Source organism: Ziziphus jujuba, chromosome 5, assembly GCF_031755915.1.
Source record: "Ziziphus jujuba cultivar Dongzao chromosome 5, ASM3175591v1".
Taxonomy (NCBI): domain Eukaryota; kingdom Viridiplantae; phylum Streptophyta; class Magnoliopsida; order Rosales; family Rhamnaceae; genus Ziziphus; species Ziziphus jujuba.
In genome coordinates this window covers 23,889,630-23,916,135 of record NC_083383.1, presented here as the reverse complement: position 1 = coordinate 23,916,135, position 26,506 = coordinate 23,889,630, and the positions used below count along the sequence as shown (strand labels likewise).

Genomic DNA, 26,506 nt, shown 5'->3' with positions numbered 1-26,506 from the left:
CCATCATCATCATACAGCACTTATTAGAGTGCTTCCAATGCTCATAAAGTTTCTTAGCTGCTACAGTACTTTCATCAGTCGGAATCTCTGGTGGATCTATCTCCAAAGCCAAATCCAATTTCATGAAGGTCAAATTCATAACTAAGGTTTTCTTCCATTTCTGATAATTTGTCCCATCCAATTTCATCATGGCAGTCATAGGCATAAGATTTGGGGTGCTACTAGCTGTAAAAATAGTAAACAACAAGACATTTAAAAAATTTAAGACAATTCAATTACTATTTTCCAGCCCCTCAACACAAAAACACAAACATAAATATCGCTTAGGGTCTTTGTAGCACTAAAAATACCCTTACGCGGGCCAGGGACAGTCAACCAAATAACCACAATCAAATGCATTGAACTGAATCACCGATAGGGCAACTCAGAACCTGCAATACATGGCATTTAATTAACTTCCACTGCCATTCCAGGCGTCATACAAAGCAACTAGAACTACCGACAGGGTAGCTTAATTACCCGTATAGACCCTGGTTAATAAGTGGGAGAAAAATAACATATTGGCAATTTCATGAAATAGGCAAATATAAAACATCCCATCCACTATGCCAATATATATTACATTGGTACACATAATGCAGATAAAATAAGTCTCACGACAGGTGAGTACCTAAAATCCCACACTACTATACCAACTAGGCACAAAACCTCTTTGGGTAAGCTCACACAATCCAATTTTCCAATAATAAATATTTGATTTAATTTAATAAAATTGGAATGTGATAATTAAACAAATAAACAAACAATAAATAAATAAATTGAACAATTGAATCACTAAATTAATTAATAAATAAACAAAAATAAATCAATAAAAATAAATAAGTTTTTTTTTTTTTTGGCCTGCTGACATCATCTGCTGACGTCAGCAAACGACGTGTCGTGCTGACGTCAGCACTAAACCCAAAACTACACGTCGTTTCTCTCATCTTCTTCAGCCAACCGGGTCACGGGTGACCCGGTTCCAGTCCAAACGGGTCACGCGACCCGCTATGCTTACCCGGCCAAAACTCACCGTTCCGGCCACCTTTTTCGACGATTCCGGCGGCGTTAGTTTCGTCTTCCCTCGGGCAACGTTTCCCACAAACAAATTTGATTCAAAATCAACTCAAAATAAACATCCAAGCTAGGTTTATTTTCGGCCAAAACACAAACAAAAACCCATGGAAACACAAGAAATTCGAGCAAATTTTAGTCAAAATTGATGCTATTTGTTTCGTTTATTCTTGGGAAACTTTTCCCCAAATCAATTTGGTCCAAAACCCAGAAAATCAGTATGTGAAATTCATGGCCAAAAACCCAGTTTTTTTTTTTTTTTTTTTTTTTTGAACAAGCCCGATATTTACAAATAAAATTTTTTTTTTTTTAATTTAAGAACAAACAAAAACGACCATGAGTATATATTTATATATCTAGAACACTGATAATAATGGCAAAAACACAGATCAATATTCATATGCTAACTGCAATAAACTCCAAAGAAATTTACTATGCATATTAACCATGTGCTCTGATACCAATTGTTAGAAATTTTTATGGATCTAAATATGCATAATAAATTCCATAAATCATAAATTACTAACCTCCAAACGCAGCCATTGATAAATTAGATCTTTAATCCTGCAAAATAGAAAACAATGTAAAGTAGTGCCTATGGACACACTACTCTCAAACCACTCTCAAATCTCTGAAAAACCCTAATATCAAAAATACTGTATGGCCTCAATTGTTTGCTTGCCCTAGACCTTTAAATAGTCTCTGCAAGTCAGACTTATCCATTAATTTTGACACACATAAAATAATAATAATTTGATAATATAATTATACTAGGAAAAATATGAATAAGTCATTGGGCTTATAAAGAGAGTTGGTCCTCCAGTCCAATGGGCCAACTAGAGTCTTATAGAGAGTGTGTGACCAAGGGCCCTACTACAAAATAATAAAATAAGCCAGTCCCATTAATGGCATAAATAGGCCCTGTAAGTGAGTAATTGATTATGTCAAGTCCACAAATATTAATTTAATTCAACACAGCATTGCTGCTGGGACCCAGTGGCGGTGTGGTCCGGACAGAAGCGCCAAGGCACGTTGGTGGGTTGGTGATAGAATGCTCGTCCAGGCCACAGAAGAAGGCCACGGCGCACCACAGGAAGACTCGGCCACGCAAGACTCAGCCACGGGACGTCAAGCGCAAGCCCACCGTTTACCCTCCCTTGCCTCCCTTCCCTCCCGAGTGGACCTTGCTCTCCCATGATCATTCTTCTTCTGCTTCTGCTGCTGTTGAAGTCTCTGTTATTCCTCCTCCCGAAGCTCAGCCCGCCACAACAAGTGGATAAAACATTTGCGTTGTATGTTTTTTCTTAAAAAAAAAAATGTTTCTGGAGAGTTGGGTTTTTGATTTTGAATTGTTTCTGAATGGTTGAATATGTTGAATTCTGTGTTGTGTGTATTTTTTTGCTTGGTTTTGAGGGTTTAATGATGTGTTTGCTGGGACTTGGGAGAAGCTATGAGTTGTCCAAAACCTGTTTGATGATAGTACTCTGTGCAAATGGAGTGACCCAGATGAACAAAACACAGTGCTTCTGATTCTGAATGCATCCTTATATTTATAGCATTTTCATTTTTTTAGGAACAACGCCCCCCCCCCCCCCCCCCCCCCAAAAAAAAAAAAAAGGTAATGAATTTGAAAATTGGAAATGAAAAAAAAAAAAAAAACGCATATAAAATGAAGTTATGGTTTCAGCCTTTGAAATGATAGATAATTATTAAATTTCAAAAACTAATGAACATGTTTGTTTCTCTCTTAAGAGTTAATTGTATTTTAGTATATTTTAATTTTTATAATTTTGTAATTTAAATATTTAATTTTTTTGATTTAATAATTTTATTGCAAATCTGAAAAGCAGCCGAGCCTAAAAATGTTCTACCAAAAAAAAGGCCGAGCCAGGAGCTTTGTTTTTTAATTTTTTAATTTTATTTTTGGTAATAAGCCAGTAGTTTTATTTGTTGTGTTGAAAAAGTAGAAGAAGAGAGAGAGAGAGAGAGAGAGAGAGAGAGAGAAAAAAGGGATGAAAAAGTAGGAGTGAAAATGGTTTGTTTGGTTAGTGAAGAAAAGAGGATGAAGAAGGAAAAATATGAGTTTTTTTTTTCATTTTTTAGTTTTTCATTCCTCCAATAGTTTTCCTCATTCCTGCCAAAACAGGGGCTAAAAGTGCATGCTCTGGATTAAAAAAAATAATGAAAATTTGAAATGGTTGTGTACAAATTGAACCACCATTTATTTTTTTATTTTAGATTGAAAAAAAAAAAAATTCTGATGGGTATCACAAAGCTGTTTGGATTAGCATGCCATTTGTCTATCTTTCATACCTTTCTGGGAGTCCAAACCAATCAATATATAATTTTTGCAGCCCCCTCTACCAGCTATAATTTGAGCATACTAACATGCACATGAGAAGCTTATAGGGCTTGCTAAGAATCGAACCAGCAACCTCGAATCCACAAGGTGATTAGTCATTCAACTTTCTTCCCCTGCTCCAACAAATACGTCAAAATGTAAATTGAAAGTTTCTATTAGGGAAATTACAAATTACCCTCTTTTGTTTCAATTTGTCCTTTGTAGTTTAACATGAAGCAAATCTCCCTTTTGCACTTTTCCTAAATGTCAAATTAATATAATTTTAGTAACATTTATCACTTTAGTTTAACAGAAATATGTGAGACTCATATAGGCCAAAATAAAAAAAAAAACTTGCACTATACGTAGTTGTTGTTAACATTGTGCCTACCGAAATTCATTCATGCAAATTGAAATTCATTCTTCGTTGTCATGCCCTCTTTCCCATATCATAACTAAAGCCAAAAAAATAATAATAATAATATATATATATATATATATATATAAACTAACACCTCTTTCTTTTCTCGAGAATTTCTCATCAACTCAAGGATTTGCTGCAGGGAAATGGAAAGAGAGAGAAACGAAAACAAAGGCCAAGCAATTTACAAAGGTTGAGATATTGATAAAGAGACCAAAAAACAAAGCAATGTAAACACCACAAGTATGAAGTAGGCAACCGTTTATGTTTTTATAGAAATACAACAATAATTAATAAATAAATATATAAATATGTAAATTTGTGGATGTTAACAAAATGATTAATATAATTTTTGGATAATGTTCATGAGGAGTATTGCTTCGTTTGAAAGGAATGAAAGTACAGTGTGATTTCTAATATTTCAATTCATAATCAAGATCATCATTATTGGTCGTAATTTATGGGTAATCTTTCATATCGAAATTTCTCCACAGTAACCTAATTTATATTTATTTAATATTAGTATTAAATGAAATAATCTGTTTAATCTATTTTAATACAATGTTATTATTTTTATATTATTTTCTTATCTTTTCCGTTATAATATATTAAACTATAATTTAATGCAAGAATATAATTAGAACTGGTAGTTAAACTATACTTGCTTAATTGATTTTTGAGATCTTCTGTTCTTAATTTTTATTTTGAGTTAATGACAAAATTTTAGTTCTCCTATTCATGTTTGTTTATTAGTATATCTACATTTATTGACACACCCTATGGAACCCTAGTACATTTATCATAGAAAAAATTTCATTTAAATCCCTTAGTTTTATTATTATTGTAATTAAACCTTATGATTTTGGAAAATTATCATTAATATCTTTTTAGTTTTCCATATTTAAATATTTCACTGATACTTCTAATAAATAATATAAATCCAAATTAAACCTCCAGTTTTTTGACATGTCATAAAAACCCTTTAATTTGTAGTCACTTTTACCTTCCAAAAAACGATATAAAGACAATTAACAATTTATTGATTTGGGTTTATTGGATCTTGACATAGCAAATTGGCCTATTTTTAATGGTAGTGTTAAAATTAACCGTACCGATATCAGCATAACATTATAATTGTTTTTCATAAATAAAAAATATATTTTAAAAAAAATTTTAAAAATACATTTGTTATTTTTCTATTTTATATTTATATTTTTTTAAAAATATATATATAAATTTCTTTTTTCAAAACTAAAATACCCACAGTCATAATAAAATATTCTTGGACTTAAAATTAGACTAAAAAATAACAGTTAAAAAAATGGAAGTTTCGATCTAATAATAATAATTATTACAAAATTAAAAAAAAATTATGCCCAAACCAAAAACCAAAATATCAAAATAAAAATTAGACCAAGAAATTAAAAATTTATATTTTAAAAAATATTTTTTTTTAAATTAAAGTTTTTTAAATTTTAACGAAAATACGTTTGTTATTTTTTCATTTTATATTTATGCTTTTTTTATTTATAAAATTGTATCCATTAATTTTTATTTAAATTAAAATACCAACAATCATAATTAACTATCTTTTAACCTAAAATTAGATTGAGAAAAATTAAAATAAAATTTGAATTTTTGGTCTAATGAAAATAATTTTATTCAACCAAAAATTAAAAATAATTAGACCAAAATACCATAACAAAAGTCAAGCCAAAAATTAAAAAATTCAAATAATTTTCTTTTTAGAACAATAAAGTTTGTTTCAATTTTTTTTTAAATATATTTTTTCATTTTATATTTATAATTTTTATTTAAAAAATTATATCTATTCATTTTTTTATTTAAATTAAAATATCAACAATCATAATTGAATATTTTTTAACCTAAAATTAGATCAAAAATTAAAATTAAAATAATATTGAAAATTTTAATCGAACAAAAATAATTTTATTTTACCAAAGCTTAAAAATAATTATGCCAAAATACCAAAATAAAAATTAAAAAAGTGGGAAAAAAAATTAGACCATTTACAGGCCAAAACTTTAAAAATGAAAAAATGAAAAAATTAATTAGAATAGATCAAAATCGTCAAATGGCCTCCATTTTCATTTTTGGTCTAATTTTTATTCTTTCGTTTTGAATGGTTTATTTTTGGTCAAATGGGAAAGTTTTTTAAAAATGGAAAACAGATAATAAATCATTTCAATATTGATATTTTGTTCTATAATTCATTTGGTCAAATGAAATTTTTTTTCAAAAGGGGAAAAATTAGATCATTTTGGCCTATTTTTTCTTGTTTTATAAAATGAAAAACTAACAAACGTATTCTTTTAAAAAAAATTTAAAACTATTTTTATTTTTGAAAAATGAATTATGGTAAAAATTAGAACTAAAAAGCTTTTTTAATTTTTGCACTTTTTTAAGTTTTGATCTAATTTTTATTTTGGTATTTTGGTCCCTTTTTCTTTTCTTTTTTTTTTTTTTTTGGGTTGGTTTGGGCATAAAAATTATGTTTAATTTTTGTTTTAATAAAATTATTTTTATTAGATAAAAAATTTCAATTTTATTTTTAGACTAATTTTAGGTTCAAAAATATTTAATTATCAAATTGTGGGTATTTTAATTTAAATGAAAAAAAGAATTGATCTAATTTTTCAAATTAAAAACCATAAATATAAAATAGAAAAATAACAAATATATATATATATATATTTTTTTTTTTAATTTTTTTAATATTTATATATATATATATATATATATATATAAATATTTATATATATATATATATATATTTAACAAAAAAATAGTACTGCAACTACAACCAAACCAAAAAAACGCTAACATAAACGAGAAGCAAAACAATCCTGAAGATCAGAATGATGAACAGGAATACGATATATTGTTTTTGCAAAGGTAGATATTATGAACAATCCCGCAAAGAAAACCACCCATAATCAGAGATGCCCAAAACAGTTAACCAAAACAATGATTAAATTATAAATTGTAAATATTATGATATATTGTTTTTGCAAAGGTAGATATTATTATATATATATATATATTTATTTATTTTTTCCTTCTGCAAACCCATTTATTTTATTTTTCCATTTTGTGGTGGATAGCTTTGTAAATGTCTTTTTTTTTTTCTTTTCTTTTTTTCCAGATTTTTGGTGCATCTAAAAATACGTTGACCATTTTAATTTTTTAAAATAAAATGGATAAGTATCTAAAGTACTGGTTGATTTTTCAATAGGAAGATGAGATTTGATGAAAAGTTGTTTTTTTTTTTTTAATGTATACTTTATTAATACTTGGATATTTATTTTTCTATTAAAATATTTTTTTTCCAGATTTTCTTTGTAGTTATATAAATTTATTATAATTTTTTTACTTTTTGAAACTCTATTTTTTAGAATTAATAAGATTAAATTTAAAAATAAAATAAATCAAAGGATGGATATTGACCGTTCATATATTAATTGCCAAATGTCAATAGATTAAGAAAAATGTTAAATAAAAAAGGAAATAGTAAATTAAAGATAAATTATGATCATTGATATCTAATTTGTCATGTGTCATTTGATCTTCAAAAGTTTAGATAAAATTAAATTAAGAGATGATCCAAATTCTAAATCAATATAGATAGATCTGATTTAAACTAAACGTATTAATTAACAGCTAAATCCAAAAGTACAACACCGGCACAATACCGTGACCACTAACGATTTGTAATTTTTTGGACAAATTCTAGTGATTTATAATTAAACTAAACAAATTTCAAATTAATTTCATTTGTTATAGTAAACCATGACAAATAACAAAAAGAAGCAACATTAACCAAATTAAAAATTAAAGTGAAAAGAGCTCAACAAATTTATAGAATCGAAAAATACGAATCATATCATGTCCATAACCAAAAACAAACTTTAAAAAAAAAAGCAGACACTAAATAAGAATTCCTTTCAAATAAGAATATCAAATCTTGATCAACTTCACATTTATTGGGTGGATCTGAATGCTCTGTTTACTTTTCAATAATTAGGATGCGGTGTATAAAAAGATAAGAAGTTCAAAAAAAAAAAAATGTATAAGAGAAAAACTCATCGAGTTATGATAAGACACTTTCTAATAAGATTTTCCAATTTTCATAGACTATACAAACAATATTGTTTTAAACTCTTCACACATAGAATGGCAGACCCAAGTAGGGCCTAGTGTCAGCTTGGTTGTGCCATCTCTTTTCCACATTTAATTTGGACCTTTTGTTTTTTTCCCGATAATTTCCCATATCCTTAAGTGCTTTTGATTTTATTATTGTTATTATTGTTATTATTATTATTATTATTATTATTATCTTGTGTTTTAGTAATTCGTTTCATTTTTCTATATTATTATCATTTTCTTTTTTGCATATTTCTCTTCACTTTTCTCACTTAGCTATATTTTATAACTCGTTTCCCATTTGGTCTTGGACCTGGTTGCTGTCCAAAATCACCTCAACCTGGTGACTATCAATTCCCCCTCCCTCAAACATGACCTTTTCTCAAGGTCGGGCACATTATACAGCTGACTGAAGGTTTGGAGATCCTTCCAAGTTGCAGCTTCAAGTGAACTATGAGACCATTGCACCAGCACCTGTTTTTAAGGTTTATTTAGCACCTGTACTATTCGGCCAGCCAAGACAGCAATGGGAGTGAGCATCGATTTGTTAGCATGACTTACTTCTGGAAGAGGATAGGATTCAACATGAATATCTCCTTTGAAGGGCTTCAGCAAGGATACATGAAAAGTTGGGTGTATCTTGCTTCCTGTCAGTAATGCCAATGTATAAACCACTGGACCAGCCTATGCAATGATGGGAAAGGGACAGAAATAACGTCCGCAAAGCTTAGAGTTAAGTCGATGTGCCACCGTAGATTGGCGGTAGGGCTGAAGCTTAACCAAAACCAAGTCCCTGACTTGAAACTGAATGTTTCTACATTTCTTGTTGGCTAGTTGCTGCATTCGATTCCGAGCTTGCTCCAAGTTTTGTTTCAGCTGCTTCAAAGGAAAGTCACGGGTCAGCAATCCTTCCTCCACTGCTTGCACCAAAGTGGCACCTCTCACATAGGTGGGAATGGTTGGGGGAGGTCTTCCGTAGACAGCTTGGAAAGGAGTCACTTCAATGGCTGAATGGTGACTAGTGTTGTAATGATATTCAGCCCAACCAAGGTATTGGCTCCACTATTTTGGATTGTCAGTTGTGAAAACTCGTAGGTACTGCTCTAAGTATCTATTGGTCACCTCTGTTTGGCCGTCAGTTTGAGAGCTGTAGGAAGAACTCATCTTCAATTTGGTTACCATTAACTTAAACAGTTTCTTCCAAAAATGGCTCGTGAAATCAGGATCACGGTCCGAAATCAGTGTGTGTGGCACTCCATGCAGCCTTATTACCATATGAATAAAAAGCTCAGCTACCTTTGAAGCGGTATAATGTTTCGGAAGGGGTCCAAAATGTGCATATTTCGTGAGTTGATCAATGACCACCAGAATTGTGGAATAGCCTCTCGAATTTGGCAGGCTGAAGATAAAATCTAAAGCTAAGTCTTCCCACACTCGCTCAGGCATCTCGAGGGGTTGGAGTAAGCCATAAGGGGCTGCTGTGGAGTATTTGATAGTCTGACAAGTAAGACACTTGGCCACAAAGTCCTTCACGTCTTTCCTCATTCCTTCCCAAAAAAAAACTTGCACTAAGTCTTAGAAAAGTCCGCTCAACTCCAGCATGCCCGCCTGTAGGAGTGTCATGAAATTCCTGGAGCAACATGGTTTTTAGTTTGGACTCTTTGCTAATTATAAATCTGTTCTTATACATTAGTAGACTATTCTGATAACTGTAGTGGGCACGATCCAAAGTTCCAGTAAATAATTATTTCTGTAGTACCTTAAGACCCAAACATTTCAAATTCTCTTTAAGTAATTCATCTAAAAATTCATACCGGCCTGCTGATATGGCTGCTAGGAGTGGGAGACAATAAGTTTCATGGCGGCGGGACAAGGCATCAGCTTCTGAGTTCCTTGATCCTGCTTTATATTCAATCATAAACTGGTACCCCAACAATTTCCAAAGGAAGTGCTGCTGTTCCGGGGTCTGAATAACTTGAGTGAGGAGCTCCCTTAGGCTTTTATGGTCCGTGCGTATGATAAAAGGTCGTCCTAACAGGTATTGGCATCACTTGGAGATTGCCTTGACCACCGCTCTCAACTCACGTAGCTATGCCGAAGTGCCCAATAAACATGGACCAAGTTTCTTGCTGAAGAATGTCAGTGGGTGTCCCTCTTACATCAACACTCCCTCTATGCCAACATTAGAAGCATCGGTTTCCACGACAAACTACTTCGAAAAATCTGGTAGCCGGAGGACAGGAGTCTCAGTCATAACTTGTTTTAATCTCTCAAATGCTGCGGTTGCTTCAGTGGTCCATATGAAGTTGTCCTTTTTGAGTAACTCGGTGAGTGGGGCAGTGATCGCCGCATAATGCGCGAAGTAGCGGCCATAGTACCCTGTGAGTCCTAAGAAGCCGCATAATTGCTTGACGTTCTTAGGCTATGGCCAGTTAGTCATGGCCTCACTTTTGGTTGGATCGGCTCGAACTCCTTCTCGTGAGACTAGATGGCCCAAATACTCGATGGAAGGTTGAAAAAACTAACATTTACTTCCTTTGGCAAAAAATTGATTCTCCATTAGACATTGCAGCACCAACCTCAAATGGTGAGCATGGTTAGCCTGACCTCTACTGTAAATCAGTATGTCATAAAAAAAAACAATGACAAACCGATGAAGGAAAGGCTTGAAAATCTATGTCATGGCTGCTTGAAAGGTGGATGGGGGAATTGGGCAACCCAAAAGGCATTACAACGAATTTGTAGTGGCTCTCATGGGTTCTAAATGCTATCTTGTGCACATCCCTACGATCCATTCGAATTTGGTGATATCCGGCATATAGATCCAGTTTGGAGAACACTTCTGCCCCTCCTAATTCATTGAGAAGTTCATCAATGGTGTGGATCGGGAAGCAGTCTTTAATCGTGGTCCCATTTAGTGCCCTATAATCGATGCAAAATCTCTAAGAGCCATCTTTCTTTTTCACCAAGAACACAAAGGAAGAATATGGATTGTTACTATGTCGAATAAACCCACGTTCGAGCATTTCAGTAACCAACTTTTCCATGACATCCTTCTGAAAATATGGATATTGATATTGTCGGACATTGACTGGAACTGAACCAGGTTGTACATGAATCATATGGTCAATGTTGCGGATAGGTGGTAAGTGTTTAGGCTCGTTGAATACCTGTCGAAATTGCTGCAAAATGCCCTTGCCCTCTGGTGGAAGTGCCTCCTCCATTTGTGACACCTCATCTGGCTTTGTAATACTACTTTCCACTGCCGTAGGTGGAACTGTGGACAACCGGTAAACCCCCTTCACTTCACCTGCCAGAAGCATTATACTGGATTGAGCAAAAGTGACTTGCCGGGTGGAGAACTGAGATTCCCCAGCTAATTTCACCTGCTTGCCCTTCCATTGGAACTCCATAGTCAGTTCACTGTGATCATGCAAACAAGGACCAAGGGTTCGCAACCACTGCATATCAAGCACCACATCCAGACCCCATATGGGTAGTACATATAAATCCACCTCAAAATGGTGTCCCTGCATCTCAAGCTTCACTCCTAAACATTTTTTGTGACACACCAGATGCTGGCCGTTGCCCAGGTAAACCTTAAACCTCCGGATTTCCTCCCACTTAAGGCCTAATTTTTCTACCAAGGCTTCTTGAATAAAATTATTGTTACTGCCTGTATCTATGGTGACTTCTAGAGTTTCGGTATCATGCTGAGCCAATATTCGAAAGATACAAGGGTTCACAGAGTTTGAGAGAGTATTAAGATTTACTTCGAGTTCATCGTCGTCGGTGATGCCTTCCCCGATCTGCTCGATCTCTTCTGGTGTATCAGCTTCAGCATCCTCACCACACAGAAGCAACACTCTGTTCTTGCACTTATGGTTGCTGTGGTATTTTTCATCACAGCTAAAACAAAGGCCCTTCTCCCATTTGTCTCGTAATTCCACTGGTGTCAAACGTTTGATCGGAAATTTGGAGGTTCCAACTGGTGGGTGACCTCCTTGCTGTTTGGAAAAGTTGATTTGTGGCCAAGGAAAGAACCAGCCATAGTACTACGCGATGGAGTCTCCAAAGCTCGAAAACCTTCCCTCTAGTGGTTCCCAAACAAGTCCTCAATCCAATCCTCGAACAACTGTGCTTTCGCCATGGCATCGGACAAATCGTATGGTCTAACCATCACAATTTCCCTAGGATATCAAGTTTCAATCCCCAGACAAAGAAATTGAGGAACATTGATTTTGGCACCCCTGTAATTTGAGTCATTAGGCTTTCAAATTCCATGTGGTACTGAGAAACCTTCCCAGTTTGGACAAGTTTAGAAATTCTTCCCAACGGGTCATCATATATGGAAGCACCAAACCTCTTTCCCAGCTCATGGAAGAATACGTCCCAGCTTGACAGAGCACCACCCATTTCCATCCACTGGTACCACATAGATGGTTTACTGTCCAAATGAAAGACCACAATTGCTAGGCGCATTGTGGGATCCACCTGGTACAGAGAAAAAATTTTTTTCGATCTTATAGATCCAGTTCTCCACATTTGTTCCATCGAAACGTGGTACATCAACTTTCAAAGTCTTGAGCAGCAAATTAATGTCCACCTGAGGACGGCCGGGTGATTTTCGAGAGCCCCCAACTTGGATATTATCAGCCCTAGCACTGGGCAGAGCTACTGTGAATTCCACTGTTGAGTCGAGATCTCATCGCATCTGAGACAATTGAGTCAAGCACTAGTTGGTGACGGCCATGTGTTGCTCCAGCAATGTAGAAAATTTGGCAAGTTGGTCGTCGGTGTGTTGTTTGAAACTCGCCTCAATTGTCTTCATGATGTCTGCAAGCTCCTCATTTCTCATGGTGTCTCTCAATGAAAGCACCAATGATAAGAAATATCTGTACTCTTCAAGTCAGTACCCAACTCCTTCCACAAGAATTTTCTTCTTTTAACAACATCCCTAGCAAAATGTTGCCCTACAGATTATATAGTCCCCTTTTATAAATTTTACTCTCAACAAACAATGATAGAATAATCAAATTGGATAACAAAAAACAGTTATGAGCTATTAGCTATGGCTCTCTGAAAAAGTCTCAATGCTACCCTGGCGTAACAAAATCCTTGAGCGAGCGTGGTCTCGCACGTTTCCTGGCTTCACGAAGCATGCATGACTCCCCTGTGAGCTTCTTCTTGTTTCCTTCAGCTTCTTCTTTGTTCCCAGCCTCAAAACGACCCTTCCTTGCACTTGTTTCATTTTTAGTCCTATCCTGGATCTCTTCCTCTTGGGCCTCTCTTTTAGCCCACTTTCCCATTTGGTCTTGGACCTGGTTGCTGTCCAAAATCACCTCAACCTGGTGACTATCAGTATTCTACTTTTAGATATTATACTTGTAATACATAGCGATTTCTTTGTTTTATTATACTTATTTAATTTCTAGTTAATAGAATGATTATTTTATGATTAAAACTAGAAATATTCTTTTTGAACAATATAATATCTATTTATATGTTTTTTGTTCTGGATAGAAATTTATGTAAACATTTGGTTTTAATGAAAAATCTATTTATTATTTTTGTTATTAGTTTTATATATTTTTAAAAATATATTAAATATTAAATAAAATTGATAAATTATCCACATCTATATAGAATATGGGCGAGATGGAAGGCATTATTTGGACCCAAATATGGCCCATGGGGGGCACGAGTTCCCTCTCAATTTTTTTTTAAAATTTTTAGTAAATATAGATATCATGTCTTCATTACAAAATTAATTTTTTAATAATTTAAAAGGATTATACGATGCTTTTAACATAAAAAGAGTCACCTATTGTCTTAATTTTTAGTATTTTAATTAATATAATATTTTATTTATATGTCTATAAATATTATTAGATAGTTAATAAAAAATGATAAATTTAATTATTTTGAAAATGTTTGGGTGACGCTTTTCATGATAAAAGCGTTGCCTATTTGTTTCAAATTTTTTTTTAATTTTTTTATCCATTAAATTTATCATGTAGAATATGAATCAAATATATTAAAATGTTATAAATAAGTAGTAACATACACAAAATTGCATAAAATATTAAGCAAATTAATTTTACTTTCAAATTTTAAAATCACTTGTATTTGCCTTCAATTTTTTTCAGCCCTCATTGTTTGATATTTTAAAATCATCATTAATATTCCAAAAATATATATATATATTAAGCACGTTTTTCAATTCTCATCTTTTCACCAAGTATAAGCCCTAAAATATTTAAGCTTTGCCATGCTATAAGAAAAGTTGAACAATTGGGCTAGTTGGGTTTTGTGGGTTTCTTCTTTCTTTTTCCTCTGTCATCATCGACAAGTATATATTCACTGGTTTTTCTTTCATTTTGAATGGCAACCATGCTGGGTTCATTTGTGGGTTTCCTTTTTCAACCAATTTTTTTTTTTTCCTCATTGGATTGCTGTCATTGTTGGATTTCTTGATGTATTTGTTTCTTGGTTACTAGGTTGTTGTGTTGTACAAGTTATAGGATTATGGGTTTTTCTTCAAATTTATAGGTGGGTTTTTTAAAATTTAATCGGTGGGTTTTCTTAATCTTGCTTGGGTTGATACTTTATTTGCGATTGTGCTTGGGATTGGGGTTTTTATCGTGATTTTGTTTAGAATTGGGATTTTATTATTGATTTGGATTCAGGTTAGGATTTTCATTTTGATTTTGGTTGCTTGTTGTGTAGTGGATTGGGTTAGCATGGCCATCGAAATTTGCTCCATTGGGTAACCAACTTGGACTCAAGTTGTGTTTGGGTTTGACTACCAGGATTGTGTCAGATTTTGCATTGTTGGAAAAGGTACGGCTAATTTTATTCTTTTATTAATAATCTGAAATTGAATTATGATATGAGTTTGAATTTCATATTTGAGGTGAGCATTATTAGTTGTTAATTTATATACTTGTTATCTTACACATGTACTTCTTATCTAATATTATATTTACATTAATAAAATTTAAATTCTTAAACAACCTGAGAATACTGAATATGATTATTATATCATGACAATAATGAGATATTATTAAAAGAAATTCGGCAAAACTTATAAACAATGATAATTTTAACATTTTTATATACTTAATTACTTTATAATAATTAATATTTATTTATTTTGAATATGTATTAATAATTTTTTAACATAATTTTTTCATGTGCAGTATGAGAGTATAACTTGGTCACAAGATAATATCAACTAGTTTAGAGCTGAATGGGCATCAATTATTATCTCAAACCTTTTATTTTAATGGGTATGATAGTTTAATTGCTTTTGTTTTTACATAACTATATAAAATAGTTGACCAAATTGTAAAAATATTATATGAGTTAATATTTAATTTATTTGAAATATTATTTTGTTATGAAAATATTTATTTTAATTTTTTTTGTCTTTTAATTATTTTGCATGAAGCATAGCTATTAAACAATCCAAATTTGACAATATTAAAGTACTATTCAAAAAAAAATGAGGAGAAAAGCCGTTGCTTTTTTTAAAAGGCATCGGCTATTGCATTAATTTTTACGATGCTATTTTGAAAACCATCCGCTAGTAATTGATACAATAGCCAACGCTTTTTTAAAAAAAATCGGCTTTTTTTAGATTTTTAACGATCTTTTTAAAAAAAGCATCAGCTATTACTATACATTTAGTGACGCTTTTTCATAAAAGTGTCGGTTATTACTATATATATAGCGACACTTTTCTAGAAAATCGTCGGTTTTTTAAATATATTTAGCGGCTCTTTTATTAATAAAAGCATCGGCTTTTCTTAAATATTAGACGACACTTTTCAAAGCATTGGCTTTTGTTTGGTAATTTTAGCGACACGATATCAAACAACACTTTGTAAAGCATCGATTTTTATTTTGAACGAGACATTAATCACGTCTCCTATCATTAGAATTCTTGTAATGGAGATAGCTTTTACCCAAAACAACAAAAAGAAGGGAAAAAAAAAAAAAAAAGGGTTATCTAATCCTTCTCAAAGCTTGGAAAGAAAGAGGCGTTCCACGGAAAATGCAAACTTTGACACCATCACACTTACTTCATCCAGTTGACAATAGTCATATATAGGATATTGGAAGTTTCCCATTCTCAGTCAGTAAATGTTTCTTAGCGTTTTTTTTTTAATTATTATTATTATTTTTTTATTTTATTTTATTTTTTACTTATGTCTTTAGACTTATTTGTTTTACTTATTATTGTATCTCATTAATCATTGATTATTATATTGATTTGTTGTTAAGTTCAGACTTCCAGCAACGAAGTTGTAATGTGCCTATTTCAATGTTATGGACTCGTTATGCATCGTTTCAACCAACAAGTTTTCAAGAATTGCTTCAACAAAATAATACAGGATTAATTCTCATTTTCATTCCAAAACTCGCAATCCCCAGATAATATTGCTTGTCAGGTAAATAAATATATATACACTTTGTGTTTTCACAAATTAGCGATAGATTTGTAATTTTTTTTTTTCTGATTTTGGTGAATCTAAAAATACGTTTTATTAATTCTTGTATATTTATTTTTCTATTAAAATATTTTTTTTTCCAGATTTTCTTTGTAGTTATATAAATTTGTTACAATTTTTTTATTTTTGAAACTCTATTTTTTAGAGTTAACAAGATTAAATTTTTTAAAAAAAATCAAACGATGGATATTGACCATTCATATATTAATTGCCAAATGTCAATAGATTAAGAATAATTTTAAATAAAAAATGGAATAATAAATTAAAGATAAATCATAGTTATTGATATTTAATTTATCACATGTCATTGGATCCTCAAAAACTTAGATAAAATTAAATTAAGAGATGATTCAAATTCTAAATCAATGGAGATGGATCTGATTTAAACTAAATATATTAATTAACAACCAAATCCAAAAGTACAAAACCGGCACAATATAGTGACCACTAATGATTTGTAATTTTTTGGATAAATTCTAGTGATTTGTAATTGAAATAAACAAATTTCAATTTAATCTCATTTGTTATAGTCAACCATGACAAATAACAATAATAGAAGCTGCATTAACCAAATTAAAAATCAAAGTAAAAAAAGCTCAACAAATTTGTAGAATCTAAAAATACAAATCTTATCAAGTCCATAACCAAAAACAAATTTAAAAAAAAAACAGACACTAAATGGAATTTAAAAAAAAAAATGATATCAGATCTTGATCAACTTCACATTTACCGGGTAGATCTGAATGATTGGCTTACTTTTCAATAATTGGGATACCGCATATGAAAAGTTTAAAAAAGAAAAAATGTATTAGAGAAAGACTAAACTAGTTATAATGAGACACCTTTCTAATAAGATTTTCCAATTTTCATAGACCACTCCTACTATTTTAAACTATTCACTTATGGAATGGCAGACCCAAGTAGGGCCCAGTGTTAGCATGCCCCCCGCTCTCTTTCGCACATTAATTTAGACTCTTTTTTTTTTTTTTTGTGATAATTTCCCATACCCTTAATAAGTACTTTTGATTTTATTATTGTTATTATTATTATTATTTTGTCTTTTAGTAATTTGTTTCATTTTTCTATATTATTATTATTATTATTTTCTTTTTTGCATATTTCTCTTCACTGTTCTCACTAATCTATATTTTCTCTTTATAATCTCATTTATTTAAAATTTTGTTCTACTTTTAGATATTATATTTGTAATACATAGCAATTTCTTTGTTATATTATACTTATTTAATTTTTAGTTAATAGAATGATAATTTTATGATTAAAACTTAAAATATTCTTTTTGAACAATATAATATCCATTTATTTGCTTTTTGTTCCAGATAGAAATTTACGTAAACATTTGGTTTTAATGAAAAATCTATTTATTATTTTTGTTATTAGTTTTATATATTTAAAATATATATTAAATATTAAATGAAGTTGATTGGATGATAAATTATCCATATCTATATCTGTTAGATATCTGAATGTGGGGGAATAGAAGGGCATCATTTGGACTCAAATATGGCCCACCGGGCGGCACGCGTTGCCTCTCAATTTTTTTCTTTAAATGTTTTTAGTAAATATAGATATTATCGCCTTCATTATAAATTTTTAGCGAATTTATCGTCTTCATTATTTATATAGCAAATTTATAAAAATTTTCTTATGTCTTCTTATTTACCATCATACTTATTAAATATAGTTTATGTACAATATAATATATATTTTTGAAATGCAATACAATAATTTATTAATTACAAATTTTAAAAATATTGATCATTTACAATTATAATGAATACAATTAATTGATAAAAAATAATTATATAATTAAACAAAAGGACTATAGTTATTTATAAATAATATTTATTGAATTACTATTTTATGTTCTTTTAATTATAAAGATGCCAATTCTTCCTTTCTAATGACTAATTTTATTGTCGTTTTCTAGTTCTCACTTTATTTTGGCTAATTTCTAACAAAATCTAAAATAATTTTCCTTTATTCTCTTTTTTGCTTTAAATTATGACTTTTTTTATATAAATTTTAATGTTTTTATTGTAAATGTCAAAATATTAAAATCCTGTTGTTCTAACAAAATAGAATTACAGGAAAATAATAATAAAAGAAGCATATTCAATCTATTAAAAAAATATATATTTAGTTGGGCTAACTACAATATAGAAATAGAAAAAAAAAATTATGTATATATAAATGTCCAAAATTACCAAAAAAATAAAAATAAATAAACGGTGTTATTACACAATGTGACCTCTGAAAATAATTCCTGGGACCACTGCTTAGTCCCTGAAAAAATTTTCAAGTCAGGAACTGCTCATCGGCTATTAAAATTTATAATATCATTTCTAATGCACAATAGAGGAAAATATACATGAGTCTTTTAACTTGTCATGCCTATCCGTTACAAATATGAGATTTTTAGATTTTTGTCTTTTATACACTTGGGTTATTTCATTTTATTAAATGGGATGATTACTTAAAATTCATTTAAATTAAAAGAAAAAAAAAGGGAAAAACATTGGTACATGGAACAGACAGAAAAAGCAACTAATTGCAAACAATATTAAAACATAATCAATAAGGTCTATTTATAAAAAACAGAAAGCAAATGAAGGTACACTTAGAGAATATTAAGATTTAACTTATTACTACTGTGAAAAAGGCAAGTGGTCATCAGATTGAACATAAATATTTTGAAATAAAAGACATTGCATATAGATACTTAATTATTTATGAAGGCGATAAGTAGGAGTAATGAGCAGATGCTTGGCTCTTGGAGCTGTTATGCCAAACTCTTCAGGCATGTCCAACTCAGTTGGCAACATACCATTTGGAAGCTCCCAATCGAAACAATGCACAAGCTGTGCCAAAACCAGTCGAACTACAGTTAACCCTAACTGTATTCCGGGGCAACCCCGCCATCCGGAACCGAACGAAATGAACTGAAAGTCCTTTCCGCGGAGATCTACACTACTCCCTTCAAACCTTTCCGGGAAAAACTTTTCCGGATCAGTCCAGGCAAGAGGGTCTCTTCCAATTGCCCATGCATTGATAATTACATGTGATTCCTTGGGTATGTGGAGACCTTCAACCGTGCAATCTTCCATGGATGCATGAGGGAGCAACAATGGTGCCACTGGATGTAACCTCAAGGTCTCCTTCATTACCATGTTCAAATACTCCAAGCTTTCCAAGTCTGATTCTTCCACCATTCTTTCCTTGACCACTATGTTTTCTATTTCTTTCTGAACTTTCTTCATTATTCAAGGGTGTTTGATGAGTTCAGACATTGCCCATTCGATTGTTGTTGCTGAAGTGTCCATTGAAGCTACAAGCATGTCCTACAAACAACATATTTGTGCAAATATGGAAGCTGATGAATTGAAATATATATATATATATATATATAAAATCAACAGCTTTTTTTACTTGTTTTTCAAACTCTAAATTAGAGACTTTCTAGAAGAAAAAGAAAAGGTGAAACTAATAAAATAAAAAATAACAATAAATTCTTGTATCTTAATGTGATTGTCTTAGCATATATATGTCCAATTAAGATATAGTTAATTGGAAGTGCTAGTACTTCTATCTGTTACAAATTAAAAGGACAATCATATAAAAATTTTTAATTGTTTTATCAGTTTTGATCATAATTCTAATCTTAATTATATTAGATAATTATTAATATGGTGAACGCTAAAGGTTGCACTTGCCTAACTATAATATTTTTTTCTGTGTCATAATTTATATTTTTAGAATCATATCTACTTAGATTTTAAGATAAATTAAGATTTCAAAAATAAAATAAAATAAAATAATCATGCTATAAGTATATAATTAAGAGAGTACCACAATGATAGCTTTAATGTTAGGCCGTTCAATGCGGTATTCAGATTACCATGAAGCTCAACATGACATCAATAAAGTCTTTGGACGTTTTATGTTCATCCCCTGCAGATTGAATATGCTCATCGATGATCTTCTCAAAGAAATCATCAAAAACTTTACTAACAGCCTTCATTTTCTTAGTTAATCCCTGAAAATCAAACCAAGCAATCTGAGGAATATAATCTCCCAAGTTTGGCACGGCTGCCAAATGCATACCCTCTTGAATTACAGCCTTGAAACCTCTCTCATTGAACTCACTGTCCAAATACTTTTTTTCCAAACACCATTCTACAACTCATATCTTCACTGACGAAATCTTGGCGCTGAGATCAACAGCAACCTGATCTCTGGCCGCCTCTCGAACAAACTCGATCAATAGGCCCAGCTCTTTCCTTCCTCATGTCTCTGAACGAGTTGATCTTGAGGCTGCTGAGAAGTTCCAAAGTGCACATCTTTCTAATGGTTCGCCAGTAGGAGCCATACTTGGCGAACGTCAAGTTCTTTTGGTCGTAAGAGATGTGCTTTGCCGCTTAATGGGTTTTAAGGAAGAGCTTGGCGGCTTGAGGAGAAGAAACAACAATGGTGGGGACAAGACCTAAGCGTAAATGCACGACGGGGCCGTAGTGTTTGGCTAGTTAATGGAGGTCGCGGTGAGGAAATTCCCCTAAGAAATGGAGGCTTCCGAAAATGGGAACCCTCTTGGACCTGGAGGTAATTTTTTGTTCTTGTTGTTTTTCCATGGTTGGAGGAGAAAAATCTAGAACAAGTGAAAGTATGACCCAAATCCAAACCATATTGGTTTTTAATTTGATTTCACAAGATCAAGAAGTAAATTGGAACTAAAGTGGAGCTAAAAGTGAGTAAGATAGGCTAGATGGCAATGTGATATTTATCCACAAATTATTTGAGTTAGCAACAATTGATAAAACAAAAGTTTAGTTAAATTCAATGATAATATGTATATGATATGTACGTAGGCATAATTGCATATGATCTCGTTGTTTTATTTATTTATTTATTATTATTATTATTATTTTTGTGAATATATTGCACATATTGTTATATATATACACACAAATATCAATGTCCGACACCAAGAAGACAGCTAATTAATTAATTCTTTTTGTCGTGATCCGAATTTAAATCTCCTATCTGTAATATATATATATATATATATATTCCTCTATAATCAAGTAAGCATTTGCATTTAATTATTTTCAATTATTTATTTTAATCATTTATTTTAAATTATATTGCTTGGGTGGTTCTACCACCTTCAATATATTCTACAATTTTATACTTATTTAATTAATTGTTCTTTGCTGGCTTTGCCGCCTCATCTATTTATTTTCATTTACTTCCGCTCATTTACTTACTTCTACTTTGCTTTTATCAATCTTCTTTTATCTTTCAATTATCTCTTAACACTCTGCCTTTGTTGGTATCAGAGCCATAAGTGCTTCGATCTGTATTTTGCTACTTCCTTTTAGCACTCGTAGAGTGTTATATATATTAACCATTGATTTTTACCAACAATTAATATTATTAGATTTCAAACATTTGAAACTCACATCTCACTTCACCCTGACTCCCTAATACAATTTCCCATTGTCTTCCCCATTTCAATTTTGATGGAAATCTTGTTCATGTATCTTTTAATTTTTCACTAGATGGTACAACATTTTTGAAAAGTTTATGCCATTGCTTAAGCATACTTATAAGTTGTGGACTTTTTTTTGTTTTTCCTGCACCAGCATTGAATGATAAGGATGATCTTAGAGCTGATTTGGCATTGAAAAATTGTATGAAAATTTGTTATCGGAATTTCATTTTTTACAGGCATTAGATTTGAGAATATTTTGTTCTATTAAGAAACTACCAAATAGTTTGGGTGAACTAAAACATCTAAGATATCTTAATCTTTCAAGTTTTAATGAAATCCAAGAGCTACCTAATTCTATCACCAAACTACAGAATTTAAAAACACTGAATCTTTCTTATTGTGAGAAGTTATCAAGATTGCCAAGGAATATGCATTAAATGGTCTACCCTAAGGCATCTTGTGTTGGATGGTTGTGAGAGTTTGAGTCATATGCCATGTAGACTTGGCGAACTGACTGGCCCTCACACATTAAGTAGTTTTGTTTTGATTGATCATGACGTCAAACGGTTGAGGCCAAGGAATACTAGTATTGGTGAGGTTGGTGAACTATGCAACCTTAACAGTTTGAGTGGTGATTAACCATTTGGAATTTGAGACATGACATTGAGGAGTCAGAGACCGCAATTTTACAAGGGAGGCAACATCTACGAAAGTTGGATTTAGTTTATTTGGAGTTTGAGGAAGATGATCATTCTATGGAAGAATATGAAAAGTCAGTAGAATACTGCAAGTTGGGTTAATCCCTTATTAATCTTGTTATATTAGAATTAGATGCATGTAGAAAATGTCGGCATCTCCCACCTTTGCATGTATTACCTTGTCTCTAGCAACTTAAACCTTGGTGATTTGAATTCCCTTAAGTATATTGATCAGAAAACTACTGCTAGTTATGACATGCCATTCTTCCCTTCGTTGAAAGAACTTTGGAATGAGAACTATCCAAAACTAACTTCCATGCCACTGTTTCCATATCTTGAAATTGCTGTGCTGACATGGAGGCTAAGGCAAATGTGGATAAATCAGGCTCTACAGGTGTATTTCACAGTGGCTCATATGCCACGTGCTATAGAACAAGCTAGAAGAATGAAAGCATAAGTGTGTGAAAGTGTGTGAGAGAGAAAATACAGATTTATGCTTTATAACAATTTTGTAATCATTACATTAATGATGTAAGCAAAAATATCTTTTGCCTTACTGTTACATTGATGAAATTAAATATACAAGATGAGCACACATTTTCCTCTCTTCTAACTTTCCTCTCAGGCAATCATCATCTTCATTACAAAATATACCAGTAAATAGAATTCTTCAAGCTCCATTAACATGGTATCAGAGCTTGTTGAATCTGAGTTGGGAGTAAACACTGTGTTCTAAAAAAAAAATAAAAAAAATCGAGTAAATATAAGCTCGATTGAAGAGTATAGGCTAGAACTTCAGATATGAAGCATCAATGGCTGGACCTGAAGTAAGAGCTCCAATATTCTCAAGTAAGAACTATGAATTCTGGAGAATCAAGATAGTAACTATTTTCAAATCCTTTCGGCTTTGGAAATGGAGAAAGGAATTCCAATTTCTGCTGGGAAGCTAAAATTGAAGAGCCTAAAAGAGGCTCGACAATGGAAGATGATGAACAGATGATGGAGTTTTACATGAAGGATGCAAAAGGTTTGGGAATTATTCAAGGTGCTGTTACTAATCAAATTTTCCCGAGGATAGCAAATGCAGAGACCTCAAAAGAAGCTTGGGAGCTCTTGTACAAAGAATTCCATGGTGGAGATCAGGTAAAGTCTGTGAAATTGCAAAGTTTAAGGAGAGAGTTTGAATACACCAAGATGAAGGATGATGAAACACTATCTAATTACCTTACTAGACTAAATGACCTAATAAACCAGATGAAAGCATTTGGAGAGGCACTGTCAAATGAGAGAATGGTTCAAAAGGTACTAATCAGCTTGACAAAAGCATATGAACCTATTTGTTTGGTGATAGAAAATACTAAGGACTTGACATCGGTGGAATTTCAGAAGTAATTGCAATTTTGAAAAGCCAAGAGCAAAGACTTGATCTGCAAGTTACTGATTCCACAAAGAAAGCATTCTCTACATTGTCTGTGAATTCCAAATACAGAACAAGGGAGTAACATAAGCTAATGTAGCTAAATTTCAAAGGTTCTGGTCTTCAAAAGAGAAGAAATGGGAACCTAAATAGAAATTTCAGCAAAGGTTTCATGGAACTCAAATGACAAACACACATGCTGCAAACACTGTTCACGAGGGTAAATGGCAAGTTGGAGGCAGTCAAGACAATTCAAAACCACAATGTAAGACCTGTGGTAAATACCATTTTGGGGAATGTAGGTTTAAAGGAAAGCCAAAATGCTATAATTGTGACAGGTTTGGACATTGGGCAAGAGAATGTACAAATGGTAGGAATATGCAGAAAGCCAATTGTACAAATCAAATGGAATTGTCAGGGAATATGTTCTATGCAGCTAGTGAGACTGGTGGCTCAAGCAAAAGCAGTGAATGGTTCATAGACAGTGGCTGCAGCAACCACATGACAGGAAATATCAATTTATTGATTGATGTTAAAAGAAATTTGTTTGGAAAGGTTCAAATGTCTAATGGAACACTAGAGAACATAGCTGGGAAAGGTACACTCGTGATTGACACTGACAAAGGAAAAAGACATATCAAAGAGGTACTGCATCTACCTGGTTTGAAAGAAAACCTGTTGAGTGTTGGTCAAATGGATGAGCCTGGTTGTTATCTAATGTTTGGTGGAGGAACATGTCATGTGTATGATGGACCTACATTAGAAAATCTGGTTGTGAAAGGTAAAGCAAAGACAAATCAATGCTGTCCATTTACTATGTCACCAATTGAGCACATTGCATTAAGAGTTCAAGCTAAATTCAGTGTAGAAACTTGGCATAAAAGAATGGGACATCTACATTTGAATGCCTTGCTTGAACTAAAAAAAAAGATATGGTTTTGGGATTACCAAAGCTTGGAGAAATGATGAAGGTTTGTGAAGGTTGTCGATTTGAAAAGCAGTATAGAGAAGTTTTCCAAAAGAATGATGCATGGAAAGCAAATCAGCCATTGCAACTAGTTCATACTGATTTGTGTGGCCCAATGCAGATAGAGATACTTGCTAGAAACAGGTATTTTATGCTATTTGTAGATGATTGTACACGCATGGTTTGGGTGTACTTTCTAAGAAACAAATCTGAAGCTTTTATCTATTTTAAGATATTCAAAGCAATGGTTGAGCTGCAAAGTAATTTTAAAATTAAGTGTTTAAGGAGTGATAGAGGAGGAGAATTTCTATCTGCTGAGTTTATAAAATTCTGTGAGTTTGAGGGAATTCAAAGGCAAATGACAGTGGCCTACACTCCTTAACAAAATGGGATGGTTGAAAGGAAGAATCGAGTGGTTGTTGAAATGGCCAAGGCCATGCTACATGATAAACAAATGCCCTATTATCTGTGGGGAGAAGTTGTTCATACAGCTGTGTATCTGTTAAATAGGTGCCCCACTAAAGTTTTGAATGGTGTGACTCCTTTTGAAGCTTATAGTGGAAGAAAACCTGGTATAGCACATTTGAAAATTTTTGGATCCATTTGTTATGTTCATGTACCGGCTGAGACAAGGCAAAAGTTGGATTCCAAAAGTGTAAAATGAATCTTTGTTGGCTATGGAACTTGTGAGACAGGATATAGGGTATTTGATCCTATAGCTAAGATATTGATTTTATCAAGGGATGTTGTATTTGATGAAGAAAATTCATGGGATTGGAAGAAAGATAAAAGAAATGATGGTGGTAGGTTAATCTTAATAACCAAGGATATTTGTAAAGCCTCAAAAGAAGTGAATTCAGCATTCGAAGATGCTTACAATACACCAAGAAAGTCAACACAAGGTGTACTTAATTCAAGAGAGGCTATAAGGAGCAACAGGAACATTTCGAATACACATAGAAATATTGGTATGGACTCTACACATACTGAAACTAGTGGAATGCATGCTGAATTTGATCATACACCAGTAAAATGGAGGATTTTGACTGATATTCTAGCAAAATGCAACAATTGTATCATTGAATCTGAAGACTACAATGAGGCAGCACAATATCAGTCTTAGATCAATGCAATGACAAATGAGTTGAAAATGATTGAGGAAAATAAAACATGGGAATTGGTGAATAGACCAGCAGATAAGCCTGTAATTGGTGTCAAATGGGTATACAAGACTAAACTCAATCTAGATGACTCAATTCAAAAGAACAAAGCAAGGTTAGTGGCTAAAGGGTATGCATAGAAACTAGGAGTGGATTTTAATGAGACCTTTGCTTCTATTGCAAGACTCGACACTATTAGG

At 32.1% G+C, this 26,506-nt stretch overlaps 1 protein-coding gene and 1 pseudogene across 30 annotated transcripts in view; one reads left to right on the top strand and one right to left on the bottom strand.

Annotated features, from left to right (window-relative positions):
• LOC112490010 (putative disease resistance protein RGA4) overlaps positions 1-26,506 on the top strand; it is a 136,114-nt gene that overhangs the window by 15,450 nt on the left and 94,158 nt on the right. The window lies entirely within an intron of this gene.
• LOC132803931 (cytochrome P450 71AU50-like) lies at positions 19,300-21,255 on the bottom strand (annotated as a pseudogene).